Raw genomic sequence first — 7,083 nt, 5'->3', positions numbered from 1 at the left:
ATGATCTGGTCCAAGGGAATTGAGCCCAAGACCCGCCGAGGTGGGAATTGTACCCTGGTCCCGGGCCAGATCTCTGCATCAGGTTCTGCCGATCTAAGTTGTCTTCCCTGGTCAAGGTTAATTGACAACCGGCCTGTACTTTGGGAGCATGGATCAGCATTATCTAAGATTGGTATGATCTGTCCTGACTTCAAATGGCTCAGGAAGGTTCCTGCTCTTAGCAAAGAGTTTATTATGAGACTTCACGAAAGAGATAGGAGGTGAAAGTTGGATCTGATGATATTTACAGAAATTGAGTCTTTGATGTAGTTTACTGGACAGAGCTCTATTGTGATTTTGCAGAGATTCACTTGGGAGATTGTTGTGAACTGTTCCCTTGATGTCTGTGTTTGTGGCTACAAGTATAGCATATTTTGGTACCACATTCTCCATGATGGTGGGGTTCTGGTTTCAGAAGAATGGTAGAAACTTGTTACATTTATCTGGTGATGAAGCAATGAGACTTTTTTCATATATGTCAATGTTCCCTCGTTTGAATTTGAGCAGCAGGTTGGTTGCATTTTGTGAGTTGACAATCTGTTTTTAAAAATAGTTTACATTTTGAGCTTTTAGCGCGTAATTTTTCCTAGCCTGTTTTACCTTTATTAAATTGAAGTGGGACTTGCCTGTTTACTGTTTCTTTTCCAGATCTAGGAATGCTTTTGTCATTCTGACTTGGATTGTCGGTTCTGCTCCTCTACCACAGCTTGGCATAGAAGCAGGCAGCATCCTTGGTCTCTGTGGCAGAGGATGGGACGGTCCTGACTGCACAGTGTCTTCTCAAGCTGAGGATGCTGCTGTCCTTTTAGAAAGTTGTTCTGCGGGCAGGAAGGCAGAGAGATTTCTCAAGCAGGAGGACTTCTCTGGTTTTGTCCCAGATGTCCTGTGACAGGCACATTACAGTTCCTGGCATCCTGAAAGTACCTCATGCAAAGTTCACAAAGCCATAGTCAAAAGTATCTCTCCCAGAGTGTCCAGTAAAAGTTTATTCCCCGATAGACTTGGACAGCAATGCATCTTCACAGAACATAACAGCTTCTTCCTTGCTCTTTCCTGATGGGAAGCTTGTCATGATAGGAGCTTCCTCCTGGACATTTCACCAGTCCCCCTGCAATGACATTTGTTCAAACCGAGCAAGGACAGACCCTAGCAAAATAACTCCTCTAGGGGGCAGGATGTGGGAGAAGGACACAAAGGTATTAGAGGAAAGACTCCTCTGTCAGGTAGGAAGTTGCAGTAGCTTCTCCATAGTGGCTTGGGAACAGGCTTATAGGGACTAGAATGGTGGTGGCCACGCCGCGGTGACGGCTGCCAAAATACCATCACCGCGGCTACCATCCGTCCGCCATATCATGATCACTGCCAGACTTCCGCCACAAGAAGGGCGGAAATCCAGCAGCGATCAGACTGGCGGATGGTGGTAAGCTGGCTCAGCTACCACCAGCACCGTCACGCCAGTTGAACGCCAACAGCCATATTATAACCTGTGATACAGTCTGGCAGTGTTCTGCTCGTGGGCGCTGCTGGCGGTAGCATCGCCCCTTCCCTGCTGGAAGACCTCCTAGAACAAGGTATGTTGGGCTTCCGACGGGCGTGGGGGTGTTGTGTGTGTGTGCCTGGTTGTGTGCATGAATGTGTGAGTGTGTGTGTGAATGCGTCTGTGTGTGTTGTGTTGTTTGCGTGGGTGTATGCGTGTGAGTGAATTTGTTTAAGAATGGTGAAGTGAGTGCATGTCTGCATGTCAGTGTGATTGTGTGTAAGAATGTGTGTGAGCATGTCTGGAAGTATGCGTGTATGAATGCATGTATGCCAGTGTGAGTGATTGGGTGTATGCGTGGTGCGTGTCTGCGGTGTGTGAGTGTATGGGGGGAGTGAGAGGATCGGAGGGGATGTGGGGAAGTGAGAGGATCAGAGGGGGTGGGGGGAGTCTGGATGGAGGGGGTGTCAGGTGTGTGTTGGGGGTGTGTGGAGCCGCCTACCGGTGACAGGGAAGGAATTCCCTGTCACCGGTAGGGCCTACCGCCATGATGCCACGAAAACCATAGTGGTAGGCAGGCTCAAAATGCCGCCGGCAGTACTATGCCGGCCACCGGGCTGGAGATTGACATCTCCGGCCCGACGGCTGATATCACCATGGCGGTATGAGTGGAGAAGTGTCATTCTCATAATGTGGCGGTATGTTCCACCAGCCTGTTGGCGTTACTACTGCCACATTAACACTCGCCACTGGGGTCATAATGACTCCCTAAGTCTTCTCAAAAATCCTTGCCGTGGGATTCTGGGAAAGAGAAGGGCAAACAGCACAGGGAAGCCAATAAGGAGAAATCACTGCAGCTTCCTGTCTCCAGACTATAAAAGGGGGGACATCTCATTACTCTTTCTGTTGCAAAGCTTCGAGTAGTCATTTGTAGTGTAAGTGTTTCCTCGATCATGGTGTGTTCAAGGTGATTTCCTGGATCTACCACACCGTACACTCCTGCTTTCCTTCAGTCTTGTCTTCTTCAGGTTCCCTTGCTCCTTGCTTCCACCTGCTGCCCCTGCCAGCGATCTTGAATTCATGCATCTGCCAATTATTCTTCTCCAAGCCGAACTGTGCATTCTCCGGAACAAGTCCTTCCTGGCCAGCGCTGTAATCTAGCTCACTGAATTTGGAAGTTTTTGCTTTGGGCTGTTTTCCTCCTTGGGGCTCCTTCTGGAAGAAACAAACTGCTAGTTAATCCCTAGTGTTGGCTGCGGCGTGGCTACTGGAAGGGGTCACCCATATCTTTCGCAGACCACGTCTGCAATATCCTGGTCGACCAGATTAGGAAACAGCCTGAGAGAATCCAAAAGGCATGCAGTCCATGAAAGGATGCAGGAGGAGAGCACAAGGGCATTAGAGGAATGACTCCTCTGGCAAGCAGGATGTGAAAGATGGGCAAAAAAAGAAAGACTTCTCAGGCAGATGAGATGTAGGTGAGAGACACAAGAGCACGAGAAGAAAAACTTCTGGATAGCAAGAAGTGGAATTAGGGGATAAGGCCATGAAAAGGAAGACTCCTCTGGCAGGCAGAATGTGGAAGGTGGGCACAAGGGCATTAGAGGAAAGACTCCTCTGGAAGGTAGGATAGTGGAGAAGTGCACAGGGTCATTAGAGGAAAGACTCTTCTGGGAGGCAGGATGGTGGAGAAGGTTACAAGGGCATTAGAGGAAAGACTCCTCTGGAAGGCAGGATAGTGGAGAAGGGCACAAAGGCATTAGAGGACAGACTCCTCTGGCAGGCAGAATGTGGGAGGTGGACACCAGGGCATTAGAGGAAAGAGTCCCCTGTAAGGCAGAATGTGGGAGGTTAGCACAAGGGTATTAGAGAAAAGACTCCTATGGGAGGTAGGATAGTGTAGAAGGGCACAGGGTCATTAGAGGAAAGACTCTTGTGGGAGGCAGGATGGTGGAGAAGGATACAAGGGCATTAGAGAAAAGACTCCTCTGGAAGGCAGAATGTGGGAGGTGGGCACAATGGTATTAGAGGAAAGACTCCTCTGGAAGGCACCCCGTGACAATTTTGGGGGCTGTGGGTACAACCTGAAGGCCCCCATGGTCCCTGGCAGCTCACCACCACCCGTGGGAGCCGGCATTGCTGTCACAGACAAGGAGCTGCTAAAGCAATATTTCCTCTGTTTCCCTGCCTGTATGTCTGCAGGCACGGAAACAGAGGAAACCTCCGCTCGCATGAAGGGAGAGCTGTTTGACAGCTTTCACTTCACCCGAGCGGAATTTTTGCTGTGACTTTAAGGGGGCTGTCAGCTCCCACCAAGTCACAGCAAACAACTATGTCCTGGGGGTTGGAACCCCAGGACATTGCAGGAGCTAGCCCTGGGAGGTGGCAGTCCCCAAGGCCTTTATTAGCTCCTACAGGCACATTACTTTTGATTAGTGCCCAGAGAGAGATGGTTGTCCCCGGGGCTGAGGGGAGGGCCAGGTGGCCCCCGCGTTACTTTTGATTAGTGCCCCTGAGAGGTGGTGTTCCCGGGGCTTTGGGGATGGCGGGCAAACCTTCCCGCATTAGTTTTACTTTGGTGCACCGGGGAGATGTCAGCCCCCCCCCTCAGCATTATAAAGTGCGGGAGCCCTCGCTTTCTTTTTTTTGTTTGAATTTTTGGTGGATCTGCAAATTTAAAAAAATGCTATTTAGCCCTGCACCCTAAGGGGTCAGAGTGTCCCTTTTCCAGCCCCTTTTCTTTTTTTTAACTTTTATTCTGGGACTCGGCTGAAGCCGAGTCCTAACATGGCTGCCAACACTTCCTTGTTGAAGTGCTGACAGCCAATCAGATCTCAACACAAGAGTGGGAGGGTTTGCGAAGCTTTCGCGTCCCTATATATAAATATTTGGATTTTCTCCACTATCTCAAAAACTACTGACACAAAAGCCTCTTTCTGGACCAAGAGCTACCTTTCTGCCAAATTTTGTATAATTCCATCTATTGCTTCAGGCTCAATCGATGTCTAAAATCCCCATAGAAAAATGAATGGGGAAAAGGAGCTTTGGGACCCCCACTTTTCTCGGCCCCCACTTGATGGATCACCCCAAAACTTTCCAGACAGATGAGGAAGTGAGCAATGTATTTTCTTGGAAAAGTTCATGAAGATTCATCAAATGGGTCAAAGTTTTTAGCAAAACAAAACACTTTTTCCATAGAAACTAGGTCCTAACTATAACTACCTAGTGGCAACCGCCATATATCCTTCTCGCATCATTGCCACATTCTTATCGGCCCTGACCGGTCACTCTTACCAAGACACATCAAACTCTGCTGTGGTTGCTTCTGGTGCATCAGTGATAATAAGAATGCAGAGAGGACCGGTCATCATGCACCACCCTGTTGTTGAATTGAACTGCTTTTCCTACTTCTCTTATACATATTACTTTGGAGGAGGCTATACATATTCTGCTTCCGTTTCTTATTCCAGACCACTATTTGCCAGTGACCCATACTAAGAACTATGGGGCTTTCAGCATTCAAAGCTTCTGCACAGCATTATGTGAGCGGGCAAAAGCAGGACCATGCCACAACTATGAAGTTATGGCACTGTTGCTCTCTTCCCAAGCACTGGTGCCAAAGCAGGCTGCCTAGTGCCAATCACACACCATTGCACCATAGTATTAACCTTCCAGCTCAAATTGATATGCTTAGACATCCTTTAAAACATTTCTAACTGTGTGTGTGTGCTGTTCAGTATAGAACATATGCAAAGTTAGAAGACTTTTGAGAAGAGAAAGCGTTTCTCAAACGTTACACCTGCCTTGAAGATGCATAAAATGTTTTGCACAAAGCCCTGTGTGCCTTTTTTTAGTAAATAAGGCTTGCCGTTAGAATGTATGGGTGGTTGAAAGGGATGCTCCCCTTGATGCAAAGTGGTACAAAGTAGCACAAAGTGTTACTTTGCGTTACATTAGTGATACATTCTTAAACTAATTAAGATTTCTGCTGCAAAGAAAGCCCCAAGTCAAGGTTTTGAACCAGTATGATTTTTTTTTATTACACTGCACTGACACAAAGGCTTGATAAATCTGTCCCCAAGTCCCTTTTACCGCAGTGCCAGAGACATTCAATGGGCCTGCTGTCACAGCTCTGATTAGAACTAATGGTCCCAGACACAGTCAGTAACCACAGCCCTTCTGAGCTCTCACTAGGAACAGATGCCTGAACATTGTAACAGCCTAAGCCGCCCTGTCTAAGCACAGCCATATCCTTTCTTCAAAGAAAATGCCTCTGTGATTAGAACTGGTGGCTTCAGACCCGCTCAGTAAACCGGAATTCCTTTCTCGTTAAAACTGCAGGCCAGACGACAGACATCGGGATAGAATCCTGCTGCCCCTAAAAGTGAGGGTCACGATGCAGTCAGTAGGCCAGAACCCCTTTGTCACTAAAAGGAGGGCCCAGACATGGGGCCTGACAACGGTGACGGATATCTCATCTACCGAAATCTAAACGTCATTGTTTCCTATGGTATTTAGATTTCCTTAAACGGATATTCGTCACCCTTGTGACAGAGTAACTCCTCCGCCTAAATCTAAATCAGGACCATAGTCAGCAAGCCAAACCTTGTTGTCAGCAAAAATGAGGGCCCATAGACAGGCATCAGGCCAGAACTCCTCTGTCATTAATAACGAACGCCTGGACACAGTCAGCGGTCTAGAACCCCATTGTAAAAAACTTGAGGCCCAGTGTCAGAAATGGGGTTAGTAATTTTGGGGGAGAGGTCCAAACCACTTCAATAAACCAACTCTGGTAAGGTAAAAACACAAGGCCAGATGTAGGACCCAGAGTTTTGCAACTCGCAATTTGTGACTCATCTGCGAGTTGCAAATTGTGAGTCGCACAACCATATGTACAACAGTGTACCCTATAATGTTTGTGATTCCCAATGGGGTAGCAAATGACCGACTTTATTAATATTCATGAGGTAGGTCGCAATTTGCGACCTCATTGGGAATGGCTGCACTCACAGAGATGGTGGCCTGCTGCGACCCATGCAACTTGCATTTAGGAAGGGATGCCCTCGGGACACACCTTCATCATTTAGAGTCACAAATCCCTATTTGCGAGTCAGTAATTGTGACCAACTCGCATCATAGGGATGGTACATTGTATCTGCCCATTCTGCAGCACACATAGAAGTAACAAGTCGCCATTATTGATTGTTTTTGTGCAGGAAGGGACACCTTCCTACACATAAACAATCCTTCCCTGCAACACAGGTACCCTTGCACTAGGGTGCAATGGTGCCTCCTGTGGCCCTAGGCAGCTAATGTAGCACCAGCCCTAGGAAAAAGACAGAGGTGCAGCGCATTGTAGTAAAGTCCAATTCCTGGGTGCCAGCAGGATTCCGTGAGAATTTGGTTGAGTCCTCTTCTTCAAGCAGGAACCAGGAGCCAGGAGTCAAAACTCAGTATTCCTCTTCCATCAGTGCCTTCTTCAGATGGGGTCTGACCAGCAAACGAATGATCTCCAAAGTCTTTCCCTTGTGCAGGGGTTATTAAACGGGGATGGAGAGTTCCAGGCG

Source organism: Pleurodeles waltl, chromosome 7 (assembly GCF_031143425.1).
Source record: "Pleurodeles waltl isolate 20211129_DDA chromosome 7, aPleWal1.hap1.20221129, whole genome shotgun sequence".
In the NCBI taxonomy this organism is placed as follows: Eukaryota; Metazoa; Chordata; class Amphibia; order Caudata; family Salamandridae; genus Pleurodeles; species Pleurodeles waltl.
Note: the sequence above shows the minus strand (reverse complement) of the source record.